A 15,206-nucleotide genomic window follows, 5' to 3' on the forward strand; every position below is an offset into this window, starting at 1 on the left:
ACAAATATCTGCAAATTCCATGTGTTCATATATTGCAATAAAACTACCTCCCCTCTGGGAGCTGGCTAAGAAAAAATTTAGTATTTAATGAAAAGTTGTCTCAATAAGTAATACTTTCCAAATCAGAAAATAAAACTTTAAGAGGAAGAAATGTGGATAACCATTCCATGTGACTGTAGACATTAGGACTTGGCTTGAAGGCAACTTTTATTACATAAGCCTGTTTGGGAGTACAATTAGTGAAAAGGGATATAATATGAAATTTCAATAATTTTCTGTATTAACATTTCTAGTTATTAGTATAAAGATCAACACTTATCCATCTACTAAACTGTTTAGGCAAGATATAAACATATTATTTTTCTTTTTTTTCAATGAAAGTAGAGGGAGGGACATAGATAAAAAGAAAGCAGATGTTTTAATTTTTGTAAAAAAAACCAGCAATAATCTGGGGTTGGTTAGCTTCATGACTATCCATCTTAAGGACATGGTTTGCCAGTAAAGTGTAAATGCTCTTGGAGCTGTTTGGAGAACTCTATGGAATATCATGTCATAACCTCATAATGCCTGGTTGCTATGTGCGTCTGTCTTAATCATAATCTAGGTGCTACTGGGTCAACCACACTATCAACACAGATGTGCAGTTGAGTATAGAAGCAATGCTTCCTCGGTAATTAATCTTTTAATTTTTCTGCATAATGTGGAAAACAGAATACTTTGATGTGATACCTCAGTAAATAAATGCCAATGTATGTTCTTTTATTTTTTCCATCGTAAAAATATCACAACATTAAAGATTGCCTCCCAAATAATACCCATAGTCTCACTATCCTAATAAAACTAATTTCCTGTTTACATTTTAAAATTATGCTACATATGTCTATACTTAGTTGAACATTATATAATGATTTCATCCTACTTCATCAAATCATTGTGTAATAATTTAATTATTTCCCATTTATTGAGTGTAGAGGTGTTTTTTTCTACTTTTTCCTGGTATAGATATAATGCCCAGCTTCTGTTGATTACTTTCTTAAATTAATTTCTCAGATTATGATTTGAATAAAGGAGTATAACATTAGTAATAAATGCAGGTAAGAAAAAGACAGCCTTTCTACCAGTTACCTTAAGGCAGCAGAATGAGTCCCTGAGATGAGAAATATCTATAGCAGCTTATCTGTACTTACGTTTTGCTGTTTGGTACATTGTACTTTCAAGTACAGTGATAGTTTTTGTTCATGTCCTATCTCTGGTTCTATATTATAAACTCTAGAGGGCAGGATCTTATCTTATTCATCTTCATATCTTACACAGTTCTTGACCTACTACTTTCCATATCGTACCCACTCATTAAATATTTGTAAAATAATTGAAGAGAGTTAGTAGTAATTACACTAATTTAGTGTTTAAAGTTGGATTTAAAAAATTTCCAATAGTATACTTTGATTTAATTGTACCTATCTATTTTTTCTAATGGCATCCATTAATATTTTTAAGGTCAATATTCAGTTTGGTGAATCATCTCTATACAAATGCCTCTAAATTACATATGTTTTATTCACTTAACCATGGTTAGCATTTAATTTTTATATTATCAGATTCTGTGTGACACTGAGAAAAGAAAAATATTTAGGGCACCACTAAAATAACCACTGGTGAATCAGGGGATGGGATTTTGGCATATTTCTTAGAAAAGAAATAATGCCCACATATTTCATATGAGCTAGTAGATATGTGCTATATCAGGGAATATTGTAGAGTTCATGAACTTGGCATGGCCACAGAAAATTATTTATCGTATCACATAATGTAATATGAACAAATTTCTAGTGCAAATTCAGTTAACAAATAGAATCAGCTAGAACACACACTGAATATCCATGATACAATTTAAAATAGAAACATAGATCGTTTGGAGAAAATTTCTAGCTGTTAAGTGTTATCTTCCTTGCATTTTACTAATAGAACCCTTTTTCCCATTAATAGTTACGTTCTATGTAACAAATTGTGTGTTCTTCTCTAACAGCCTGACCTCCTGAGATTCCTTCCCTCTTGTAAGAATTATGGCATCTCTAATACTAAAATTATTGAGAAATTAGAAAAACAAAACCTGTTAGCTGTAATGAAAAAAAGATGACAGAAAAGGGGCATAACTTTTCACTTGAGGATGTAACTCTTTGTACATTATAGAAAAATACACATAAAAATTCAGGACATAATACTAATTCCCACCCCACCCCCCGCCTGCAATAGTAAGCTATTCTATGGAAAACAGAAAAGCAAAACAAGAGAAATGAAAAACATTTTACACAAATGGGATCATACAGTATGTGTTTTTTTGTGCCTGGCTTTTATCACTTAACAGAATATTTTCAAGTTTCACCCATATTGTAGCACATATCAGTACTTCATTTATATTTATTGCCAAACAATATTTCAAGGTATGGATATATTTATTATATGGAGATGTATATATATATTTTTTCATTGTATGGATATATATATATTAATTGTATGGATATATATATTTGTGTATTTTTTGTTTTTTTGTTTATCCATTTATAAGTTGATAGATAATTGGTTGCTCCCAATTTTGAGCTATTATGAATAATGCTGCTATGAAAATTTATGTGCAGGTTTTTATATGCACTTTTTTCCCCTATTTTCTCTGGATAGATATTTTAGCACAATTTCCATTAGAAGTAGTGAGAGTGGACATCTTTATCTTTTTCTTCTTCTTGGCAGAAAATTATTTAGTTTTTCTACATTAAGTATGATATTAACTGTGGATTTTTCATAAATTTTCTTTTTCCAGTTGAAGAAGTTTTCCTTTATTTGAGATGTTTGTCATGACAACTGGATTTTTTTAAATGCCTTTTCTTCATCTATCGAGATATTTTTCTCTTCATTCATTAATATAGTGTATTACATTAACTAATTTTAGAATGTTCAACTAAGCCTTACGCTTCTGGGATAAAATTTCTTCTTGGTCATGGTGTGTGGTTTATAATTTCTTAAATATGCTACTGGATTTGATTTGCTAGTATTTTGTTAAGGATTTTTGCATCTGTATTGATAAAGAATATTGATCTGTAGTTTTTTTAATGTCAATCTGATTTTGCTATCAGGATAATACTAGCCCTATAAAATAAATTAAGAAGTGTTTATATCTATGCCATTTTTAAAAAGAGTTTGAGAAGGATTGGTGTTAATTCCTCTTTAAATATTTAGTAGAATTCACTAAGAAGCCATATGGCCCTGGGCTTTTCTTTGTTGGAAGTTTTTTGATTACTGATTCAATCCCTTTAACTGTTACAGGTCTGCTCAGATTTTTTGTTTCTTATTGAGTCAGTTTTGGTAATTTGTGTTTTTGTAGTAATATTTCCATTGCATATTAGTTATCTAATTTGTTGGCATACATTTATTTATGACATTATCTTATACGTTCTTTTTACTTCTGTAAGATTGGTGGTGATGTTCCACCTTTCATTCTTGATTTTAATAATTTGAATTATTTCTATTTTTTTTCTTGGTAATTGTAAATAAAGGTTTGTCAATTTTGTTGATATTTTCAAAGAAAGAACTTTTGGTTTTATTGGCTTTCTCTTATTTCTCTACTCTCGATTTTTAAAAACTCCATTTTAATTTTTATTGTTTCCTTTCTTTCTTTAGCTTTGGGTTTAGTTTGCTTTTCTTTTGCTAGGATCTTAAGGTGAGAGGTTATGGACACTAGTCTTTTACTGCATGTGCGATATGCAATAATTTTTCTCCAGTCTGTAACTGGCATTTTTATTGTCTAATAAGGCCTTACACACAAAAAGTTTTTAATTTTGGTGAAATAAAATTTATTACATTTTCTTTATGAATCACGCATTTTATGTCATACCTAAGGCATCTTAGTTGAGGATCTTTTTTTTCCTTACATATGTATGTCTAAATTTTCCAACCTATTTTGTTGAAAAGATTATCCTTTTTCTATTGAGTTACCTTTTTACTTTTGTCAAAGCCCAGTTGATCATACGTGTGTGGGTCTTTTTCTGGACTCTCTGTTCTGTCCCATTGACGTATGTGTCTATCCTTTAATTAATGCTCCCACACCTTTTTAATTATTGTAGCTCTTGTTAAAATCAGGTAGTATGAGTCTTCCAATTCTGTTATTCTTTTTCTTTTTTATATTTCAATAGGTTCTTGGGGAACAGGTGGTGTTTGGTTACATGGATAAGTTCTTTAGCGGTGATTTCTGAGAGTTTGGTGCACCCATCACCCGAGCAGTGTACAATGTACCCGATGTGTAGTCTTTTGTCCCTTACTCCCTTCTGCATTCCCTCCCCTCAAGTCCCCAAAGTGCATTTTATCATTCTTATGCTTTTGTGTCCTTATAGCTTAGCTCCCACTTATAACTGAGAACATACGATGTTTGGTTTTCTGTTCCTGAGTTACTTCACTTTGAATAATGGTCTTCAATTCCATCCAGGTTGCTGTGAATGCCATTATTTCATTCCTTTTTAAGACTCAGTAGTAATTAATGTGATGGATACATAGATAAGATAGATAGATCACATTTTCTTTACCCGCTCATTGATTAATGGGCATTTGGGCTGGTTCCATATTTTTGCAATTGTGAATGGTGCTGCTATAAACATGTGTCTCCACACTGTTTTTCATAGCGGTTGTATTAGTTTACATTCTCATCAACAGTGTAAAAGTGATCCCTTTTCACCCAATCCACACCAACATCTATTTTTTTTTTAATTTTTAAATTATCGCCATTCTTTGAGGAGTAAGGTGGTATTGTACTGTGGTTTTGATTTGCTTTTTCCTGATCATTAGTGATGTTGAGCATTTTTCCATATACTTGTTGCCCATTTATATATCTTCTTTTGATAATTGTCTACTTATGTCTTTAGGCCACATTTTGATGGGATTGTTTGTTTTATTCTTGATGATTTGTTTGAGATTGTTGTAGGTTCTAGATACTAGTCCTTTGTTGTATGCATAGTTTGCAAAGATTTTAGCCCACTCTGTGGGTTGTCTGTCTACTCTGCTGATTATTTCTTTTGCTGTGCAGAAGCTTTTTAGTTTAATTAAGTTCATGAAGGTTTGTTTGTTTTGTTGTTGTTGATGTTTTCCCTGTTTTTTTTAATTATACTTTAAGTTCTATGGTACATGTGCACAATGTGCAGGTTTGTTACACATGTATACATGTGCCATGTTGGTTTGATGCAACCATCAACTCGTCATTTACATTAGGTATTTTTCCTAATGCTATCCCTCCCCTAACCCCCCACCCACTGACAGGCCCCAGTGTGTGATGTTCCCTACCCTGTGTCAATATGTTCTCATTGTTCAGCTCCCATCTATAAGTGAGAACATGTGATGTTTGGTTTTCTGTCCTTGTGATAGTTTGCTTAGAATGATGGTTTCCAGCTTCATCCATGTCCCTGCAAAGGACATGAACTCATCTTTTTTTATGGCTGCATAGTATTCCATGGTGTATATATGCCATATTTTCTTAATCCAGTCTATCATTGATGGACATTTGGGTTGGTTCCAAGTATTTGCTATTGTGAATAGTGCCACAATAAACATACGTGTGCATGTGTCTTTATAGTAGCATGATTTATAATCCTTTGGGTAATACCCAGTAATGGATGGCTGGGTCAAATTGTATTTCTTGTTCTAGATCCTTGAGGAATCGCCACACTGTCTTCCACAATGATTGAACTAATTTACACTCCCACCAACAGTGTAAAAGCTTTCCTATTTCTCCACATCCTCTCCAGCATCTGTTGTTTCCTGACATGTTAATGATCGTCATTCTAACTGGCGTGAGATGGTATCTCATTGTGATTTTGATTTGCATTTCTCTGATGACCAGTGATGATGAGCATTTTTTCATATGTCTGTGGGCTGCATAAATGTCTTCTTTTGAGAAGTGTCTGTTCATATCCTTCGCCCACTTTTTGATGGGGTTGTTTGTTTTTTCCTTGTAAATTTGTTTAAGTTCTTTGTAGATTCCAGATATTAGCCCTTTGTCAGATGGGTAGATTGCAAAAATTTTCTCCCATTCTGTAGGTAGCCTGTTCACTCTGATGATAGTTTCTTTTGCTATGCAGAAGCTCTTTAGTTTAATTAGATCCCATGTTTGTATTTTGGCTTTTGTTGCCATTGCTTTTGGTGTTTTAGTCATGAAGTCTTTGCCCATGCCTATATGCTGAATGGTATTGCCTAGATTTTCTTCTAGGGTTTTTATGGTGTTAGGTCTTACATTTAAGTCTTTAATCCATCTTGAGTTAATTTTTGTATATGGTGTAAGGAAGGAATCCAGTTTCAGCTTTCCTACATATGGTTAGCCAGTTTTCCCAGCACCATTTATTAAACAGGGAATCCTTTCCCCATTTCTTGTTTTTGTCAGGTTTGTCAAAGATCAGATGGTTGTAGATGTGTGGTGTTATTTCTGAGGCCTCTGTTCTGTTCCATTGGTCTACATATTTGTTTTGGTACCAGTACCTTGCTGTTTTGGTTGCTGTAGCCTTGTAGTATAGTTTGAAGACAGGTAGTGTGATGCCTCCAGCTTTGCTCTTTTTATTTAGGATTGTCTTGGCTAGGTGAGCTCTTTTTTGATTCCATATGAACTTTAGTTTTTTTCCAATTCTGTGAAGAAAGTCAGTGGTAGCTTGATGGGGATGGCATTGAATCTATAAATTATCTTGGGCAAAATGGCCATTTTCATGATATTGATTCTTCCTATCCATGAGCATGGAATGTTCTTCCATTTGTTTGTGTCCTCTTTTATTTTGCTGAGCAGTGGTTTGTAGTTCTCCTTGAAGAGGTCCTTCACATCCCTTGTAAGTTGGATTCCTAGGTATTTTATTCTCTTTGTAGTAATTGTGAATGGGAGTTCACTCATGATTTGGCTCTCTGTTTGTCTGTTATTGGTGTATAGGAATGCTTGTGATTTTTGCATGTTGATTTTGTATCCTGAGACTTTGCTGAAGTTGCTTATCAGCTTAAGGAGATTTTGGGCTGAGATGATGGGATTTTCTAAATCTACAATCATGTCATTTGCAAACAGAGACAACTTGATTTCCTCTTTTCCTAATTGAATACCCTTTATTTCTTTCTCTTTCCTGATAGCCCTGACCAGAGCTTCCAACACTATGTTGAATCAGAGTGGTGAGAGAGGGCATCCTTGTCTTGTTCTGGTTTTCAAAGGGAATGATTCTAGTTTTTGCCCATTCAGTATGATATTGGCTGTGGGTTTGTCACAAATAGCTCTTATTATTTTGAGATACGATCCATCAATATCTAGTTTATTGAGAGTTTTTAGCATAAAGGGCTGTTGAATTTTGTCGAAGGACCTTTCTGCATCTATTGAGATAATCATGTGGTTTTTGTCATTGGTTCTGTTTATATGCTGGAAAATGTTTATTGATTTGCGTATATTGAACCAGCCTTGCATCCCAGGGATGAAACCAGTTTGATCATGGTGGATAAGCTTTTTGATGTGCTGCTGGATTCGGTTTGCCAGTATTTTGTTGAGGATTTTTGCATGAATATTCATCAGGGATATTGGCCTAAAATTCTTCTTTTGTTGTGTCTCTGCCAGGCTTTGGTATCAGGATGATGCTGCCCTCATAAAATGAGTTAGGGAGGAGTCCCTCTTTTTCTATTGATTGGAATAGTTTCAGAAGGAATGGTACCAGCTCCTCTTTATACCTCTGGTAGAATTCACTGTCAATCTGTCTGGTCCTGGACTTTTTTTGGTTGGTAGGCTATTAATTAGTGCCTTAATTTCAGAACTTGTTGTTGGTCTATTCAGAGATTTGACTTCTTCCTGGATTAGTCTCGGGACTAATCCAATGTGTCCAGGAATTTATTCATTTCTTCTAGATTTTCTAGTTTATTTGTGTATAGGTGTTTGTACTATTCTCTGATGGTAGCTTGTATTTCTGTGGGATTGGTGGTGATATCCCCTTAATCAGTTTTTATTGCATCTATTTGTTTCTTCTCTATTTTTTTCTTTATTAGTCTTGCTATTGGTCTGTCTATTTTGTTGATCTTTTCAAAAAACCAGCTCTTGGATTCATTGATTTTTTGAAGGGTTTTTTCTGTGTCTATCTCCTTCAGTTCTGCTCTGATCTGTTATTTCTTGCCTTCTGCTAGCTTTTGAATGTGTTTGCTCTTGCTTCTCTAGTTCTTTTAATTGTGATGTTAGGGTGTTGATTTTAGATCTTTCTTCCTTTCTCTTGTGGGCATTTAGTGCTGTAAATTTCCCTCTACGCACTGCTTTAAATGTGTCCCAGAGATTCTGGTATGCTGTGTCTTTGTTCTCATTGTTTTCAAAGAACACCTTTATTTCTGCCTTCATTTCATTATGTACCCAGTAGTCATTCAGGAACAGTTTTTTCAGTTTCCATGTAGTTGTGTGGTTTTAAGTGAGTTTCTTAATCCTGAATTCTAATTTGATTGCACTGTGGTTTGAGAGATAGTTTGTTGTGATTTCTGTTACATTTGCTGAGGAGTGTTTTAGTACCAATTATGTGGTCAATTTTAGAATAAGTGCGATGTGTTTCTGAGAAGAATGTATATTCTGTTGATTTGGGGTGGAGAGTTCTGTAGATGTCTGTTAGGTCTGCTTGGTGCAGAGCTGCGTTCATGTACTGAATATCCTTGTTAACCTTCTATCTCATTGATCTGTGTAATATTGACAGTGGGGAGTTAAAGTCTCTGACTATCATTGTGTGGGAGTCTAAGTCTCCTTGTAGGTCTGTAAGGACTTGCTTTATGAATCTGGGTGCTCCTGTATTGGGTGCATATATATTTGGGATAGTTAGCTCTTCTTGTTGAATGGATCCCTTTACCATTATGTACTGGCCTTCTTTGTCTCTTTTGATCTTTGTTGGCTTAAAGTCTGTTTTATCAGAGACTAGGATTGCAACCACTGCTTTTTTGTTGCTTTCCATTTTCTTGGTAGATCTTCCTCCATCCCTTTATTTTAAGCTTATGTGTGTCTCTGCACGTGAGATGGGTCTGCTGAATACAGCACACTGATGGATCTTGACTCTTTATCTGATTTGCTAGTCTGTGTCTTTTAATTGGGGCATTTACCCCATTTACATTTAAGGTTAATATTGTTATGTGTGAATTTGATCCTATCATTATGATGTTAGCTGGTTATTTTGCCCGTTGATTGGTGCAGTTTCTTCATAGCATCGATGGTCTTTACCATTTGGCATGTTTTTGCAGTGGCTGGTACCAGTTGTTCCTTTCCATGTTTAGTGCTTCTTTCAGGAGCTCTTGTAAGGCAGGCCTGGTGGTGACAAAATCTCTAGACATTTGCCTGTCTGTAAAGGATGTTATTTCCACTTCACTTATGAAGCTTAGTTTGGCTGGATATCAGATTCTGGATTGAACATTCTTTTCTTTAAGAATGTTGAATATTGGCCCCCTCTCTCTTCTGGCTTGTAGGGTTTCCGCTGAGAGATCTGCTGTTAGTCTGATGGGCTTCCCTTTGTGGGTAATCTGACCTTTATCTCTGGCTGCCCTTAACATTTTTTTTCATTTATTTCAACCTGGGTGAATCTGAAAATTATGTGTCTTGGGGTTGCTCTTCTTGTGGAGTATCTTTGTGGTGTTCTCTGTATTTCCTGAATTTGAATGTTGGTTTGCCTTGCTAGGTTGGGGAAGTTCTCCTGGATAATATCCTGAAGAGTGTTTTCTAACTCCCTGTCACTTTCAGGTACACCAATGAAACGTGTATTTGGTCTTTTCACATAGTCCCATATTTCTTGGAGACTTTGTTCATTTTTTTTCACTCTTTTTTCTCTAATCTTGTCTTCTTGGTTTATTTCATTAATTTGATCTTCAATCACTGATACCCTTTCTTCCACTTGATTGAATTGGCTACTGAAGCTTGTGCATGCATCACGAAGTTCTTGTGCTTTGGTTTTCAGCTCCATCAGGACATTTAAGGTGTTCTCTACACTGTTTATTCTTGTTAGCCATTCGTCTAACCTTTTATCAAGGATTTTAGCTTCCTTGCGATTGGTTAGAACATGCTCCTTTAGCTCAGAGAAGTTTGTTATTACCGACCTTCTGAAGCCTACTTCTGTCAACTCGTCAAAGTCATTCCTCTGTCCAGTTTTGTTCCCTTGTTGGGGAGCAGCTGCGATCCTTTGAAGGAGAAGAGGTGCCCTGGTTTTTGGAATTTTCAGCTTCTCTGCTCTGTTTTCTACCCATCTTTGTGGTTTTATCTACCTTTGGTCTTTGATGTTGGTGACCTACAGATGGGGTTTTGGTGTGAATGTCCTTTTTGTTGATGTTGATGCTATTCCTTTCTGTTTGCTACTTTTCCTTCTTATAGTCAGGCCCTTCAGTTGAAGGTCTGTTGGAGTTTGCTGGAGGTCCACTCCAGACCCTGTTTTCCTGGGTATCACCAGTGGAGGCTGCAGTACACCAAATATTGCTGCCTGATCCTTCCCCTGGAAGCTTCATCCCAGAGGTGCACCCACCTGTATGAGGTGTCTGTTGGCCCCTACTGGGAGTTGTCTCCCAGTCAGGCTACACGGGGGTCAGGGACCCACTTGAGGAGGCAGTCTGTCCGTTCTCAGAGCTCGAACACCATGCTGGGAGAACCACTGCTCTCTTCAGAGCTGTCAGAGAGGGAAGTTTAAGCCTGCAGAGGCTGTCTTTCTTTTGTTTAGTTATGCTCTGCCCACAGAGGTCGAATCTAGATAGGCAGTAGGCCTTGCTGAGCTGCAGTGGACTCTGGGCAGTTTGAGCTTCCTGGCCACTTTGTGAGCATAAAACCGCCAACTCAAGCCTCAGCAATGGTGGACACCCCTTCCCTTGCCAATCTGCAGCATTGCAGGTCAATCTCAGACTGCTGTGCTAGTGGTGAGAAAGGCTTTGTGAGTGTGTGACCTGCCGATCCAGTCACAGGAGGGGATCTCCTGGTCTGTTGGTTGCTAAGACTGTGGGAAAAGTGCAGTATTTGGGCAGGAGTGTATCATTCCTCCAGGTGCAGTCTGTCATGTCTTCCCTTGGCTAGGAAAGGGAAATCCCCCAACTCCTTGTGCTTCCTCTATGAGGAGACACACTGCCCTGCTTCAGTTTGCCCTCCATTGTCTGCACCCACTGTCCAACTAGCCGCAGTGAGATGAACCATGTACCTCAGTTGGAAATGCAGAAATCACCCATCTGTGTCGATCTCTCTGGGAGTAGCAGACCAGAGCTGGTCCTATTTGGCCATCTTGGAAGCCTCCCTGTTGTTCTTTTTTTTTTTTTTTAGAGATGGGGTCTTATTATTTTGCCCCAGCTGAATTTTTACCTCTGGGTTCAGACAATCTTCCTGCCTCAACCTCCTGAATAGCTGGGACTATAGTCATTCACTACCACACCCAACTCAATTTTGGAAGTTTTTAAAATGCATTATCACTTTAAATATTTTTCTCCATCAAACTTTCTTTCCTTTTGGGATTTGGATGATATGAATAGTAGGTCTTTTAATATTTTGCCACAAGTCTCTAAGATTCTGTTTATTGTATTTTTCTAGAAAAAAATTTTGTCGTTCAGATAATTTCAAGTTTACTGATTCTTTCCTCTCTGATGACCATCCTCTATTGAGTCCATCCAGTGAGTTGCTATTTTGATTGTTGTATTTTTTTTAGTTCTAAAATTTTCATTTCATTCTTTTTTAATATTTAAGATTTTTGCAAACATAAGGTGTAATAAATTACATGTCCAAACCTATTCAAATCCTGCCCTGTTTGTGTCTACAAGTTCTAGTACTGCTGCTTTGGAAATCCAACTACCACCACCATTGGGCTTGCCAGCAGAATTATCTGAAGCAGCAGAAAGGTGCCCTCTTTCTCATTCTGTTGCCCAAGTCTTATTCCCATCTGGATCTAAATCATATTTTAAAATTCAGCTGCAAGCGACTGAGAAATGTCATTTTGTTTTAGTTTTCTGTTTCTGCATTATAGAAAGGCATAAGGAAAAGGGCTGTAAGGTTGTTGAGGTAGTTGCTCTGCAATGTCTGCCTTAGACATATAGGTGGTAGAAAGATGAATGGAAATGCCAGAATTCTTCATCCTATGAATAATGATATCATAAGTGTCATCAACCTCACATTTTATATACTGTTTTTTTGATGATGTGTCTTTTTTGCATTACTGATTTAAACTCCTATCTTGAAATTGTTTCCAGAGCTTGTGTTTTCTCCTTTGAATAGTATTGATTATAATAATATTGTGATGATGAATGATCTGTTGTGCTTGAATAGTGGAAACAGTATTAAATACAGTCATGTATTGCATTACACCATTTTGGTCAACAATGAACTGCTTACACTAAAGTGGTTGAATAAGATTATAACAGAGCTGAATAATTGCTATCACCTAGTGACACTGTAGCCATCCAAATGTAGTAGGGCAAGGCACTACTCACATGTTTATAGTGATGCTGGTGTAAACAAACCTACTGTGCTGCCAGGAATATATAAGTGTAGCACATACAGTTATGCATAGTACATAATACTTGGTAATGATAATAAACAACTATGTTACTGGTTTATGTTTTATTATACTATACTTTTTATTGTAATTTTAGAGTGCATTTCTTCTACTTATTAAAATCAAAAAAGCTAACTGTAAAACAGCCTCAGGCAGCTCCTTCGGGAGGTATTCCAGAAGAAGGCATTGTTATCATAGGAGATGACAGCTCCATGCATGTTACTACCTGTGAAGACCTTCCAGTTGGACAAGATTTGGAAGTGGAAGACAGTGATATTAATGATCCTGATCCCCTGTAAGCCCAGACTAATGTGTGTGTTTGTGTCTTAGTTTTTAGCAAAAAAGTCTAAAAAGTAAAAAAAAATTCCTAATAATAGAAAAACCTTATAGAACAAGTATATAAAGGAAAAAAGTGTTCATGTTTTAAGCTAAGTGTAGTTATGAGAGAGTTAAAAAGTTAAAAAATTATGAAGTCTATGAAGAAAAAATTACAGTAAGCTAAGGTTAATTTACTACTGAAGAAAACTAAAAAGAATAAATTTAGCATAGCCTAAGTGTGCACAGTTTAAACATTACTGACACTACTGTAGTGTACAGTATTGTCCTAAGCCTTCATTCATTACTCACTCACAAATTCACCCAAGCCAATACTAGTTCTGTAACCTCCATTCATGGTAAGTGCTCTATTCAGGTATATCATTTTTAATATTTTATAACCTATATTTACTGTACTTTTTCTATATTGAGCTATGTGTAGATACACACAAATACCATTTTGTTACAACTACCTACAAAATTCAGTTCAATCACATGCTGTACAGATTTGCAGCCTATGAGCAATACCCTAGGAGCATAGTAGGCTACACAATCTAGGTTTATGTAGGTACACTCTGCGATGTTCACATGACAAAATAGCCTAACAACACATTTCTCAGAATATGTCCCTGTGGTTAAATGACTCATGACTGTAATAGTGAATCCAGTAGGTTGTTAAGCTGAGCAAAACTGTTTATATTAAAAACATTCGCTCTCAGCTAGAGCATTGTCATAGTGAAGAAAATAGTCCTGTGTGGCAGTTCCTGCCAAATGCCTCACCCCGGACTTCCTGCAATGCCTCAATCATTAACTCAGTTATTTTTTGAACATTTAACATGCACAATGGCTATGCACAATGTTATAACATTTAGAATTTATATTTATGTATTGCTTTATCACTCTTTTACAATGTGCCTTTCCGTTTATTTTATCTCATGTAATATTCACAACCAGTTTATTTTTCAAAAGAAACTGAGACCTAAAGACTTTACTAAGAATACTCACCAAAATGAATATGCTCCATTGGTTATTTGATTTTGTCAAATGTATTCACTATGATCAATGCCATTCATATTCTAAAATTTAATCAATTTTGTCTTTACTTGTTATTTTTTGATATACATGGTATTTGAATTATGTGGAAATGAGAACATTCTGATAAAGATCTTGTTACTTTCCTATGAATCAGAGGGGAAATGCTGTATTTTATAAGTAACGGCTATTATCCTGCAATGTTGAACAGCTTCCTCTAAAATATTTCTATAAAAATGGTACCTTACATTTCATCTTGCTCAAAATGCATTGGATAATATATTTCTCCCATTCAACAATGAGTCTACTTTATAAGTCACACACAAAACAGTTCATTATTTAGTGTTACACTCATAAATTTAGTCATGACAAAGTTGCCAGTGCTATATAATTTTATTTGGCTTAGATTATAAAGATTTTATATGTCATTGAATCCATCTATATTCTTTTGTGCGTTTCTTTTACTCACATAATCTATCAAAAGGGACAAAATATGATTGAGTGTTTATGTAATTCATAATTTTATATTTTGAAAAATTCTAACTTTTCCTAAGCAAATATTTAAAAATGAAATTTATCTGCATACCAATCATCATATCTCTGAAATATTCTAATGGATTTTTCACAAAATAATTTTTTAAACCTAAAAGTTGATATAGTTCTGATTAAACAGTTTGTTAGCTTTCTTTTCTTGGTGTAAATCACCAAAATAAAAAAAGAGTCAAGGACATATATTTCTCTCTCTCTTCCCATCCATCCATCCATCCATCCATCCCTCCCTCCCTCTCATTTAATCCATCACCCAGTTTTTACTTTTGTGGTGATTTGTGGCATTCTAGATGTTATTGAGGAACCAATGGTTATAAAATAGAAGATAGAGTTAAAGCAAGATAAATATGGCCTGAGAAAGACTCCATACTTCTATATTTGAGTCCTTGTGGATGAACTGTAACCTATCTTAATAGTCAGACACAATTGAAAACCTAACTTAATAGTAGGCACCTGTAACAATGGCTGAGTGTTGGCCAATCCCAGTGGCTATACCACTCATAGACTGCTGAATGTTCAAACTGCATTCAAATAAGGCAAACACCAAGCTGTAACCAATCTCACTGTTTCTGTACCTAATTTCCGATTCCTGTTTGTCACTTTAACTTTTTTGTCTATAAATTTGTTCTGACCACAAGGACCACGAGGCACCCCTGGAGTCTCTGTGAATCTGCTGTGATTCTGGGGGCTGCCCAATTTGCAAATCTTTCATTGCTTAATTAAACTCCTTTAAATTAATTTGGCTGAAGTTTTTCTTTTCTCAGATGGTGTCAGGAGTAGGATCCAAAGTGGAGC

At 35.5% G+C, this 15,206-nt stretch overlaps 1 long non-coding RNA gene across 3 annotated transcripts in view; it reads left to right on the forward strand.

The window, feature by feature from the left end:
- Positions 1–576: 576 nt before the first annotated feature.
- LOC107974679 (uncharacterized) overlaps positions 577–15,206 on the forward strand; it is a 39,790-nt gene continuing 25,160 nt past the window's right edge. Inside the window, exon 1 of one of the 3 annotated variants that reach the window (XR_001717595.3) lies at positions 577–670. This is a non-coding gene — a long non-coding RNA (uncharacterized LOC107974679). The remainder of the gene's footprint in view (positions 671–15,206) is intronic. The other 2 variants (XR_008548316.2, XR_008548317.2) reach the window with 2 other exon arrangements.

Source organism: Pan troglodytes, chromosome 4 (genome assembly GCF_028858775.2).
Source record: "Pan troglodytes isolate AG18354 chromosome 4, NHGRI_mPanTro3-v2.0_pri, whole genome shotgun sequence".
Lineage (NCBI taxonomy): Eukaryota > Metazoa > Chordata > Mammalia > Primates > Hominidae > Pan > Pan troglodytes.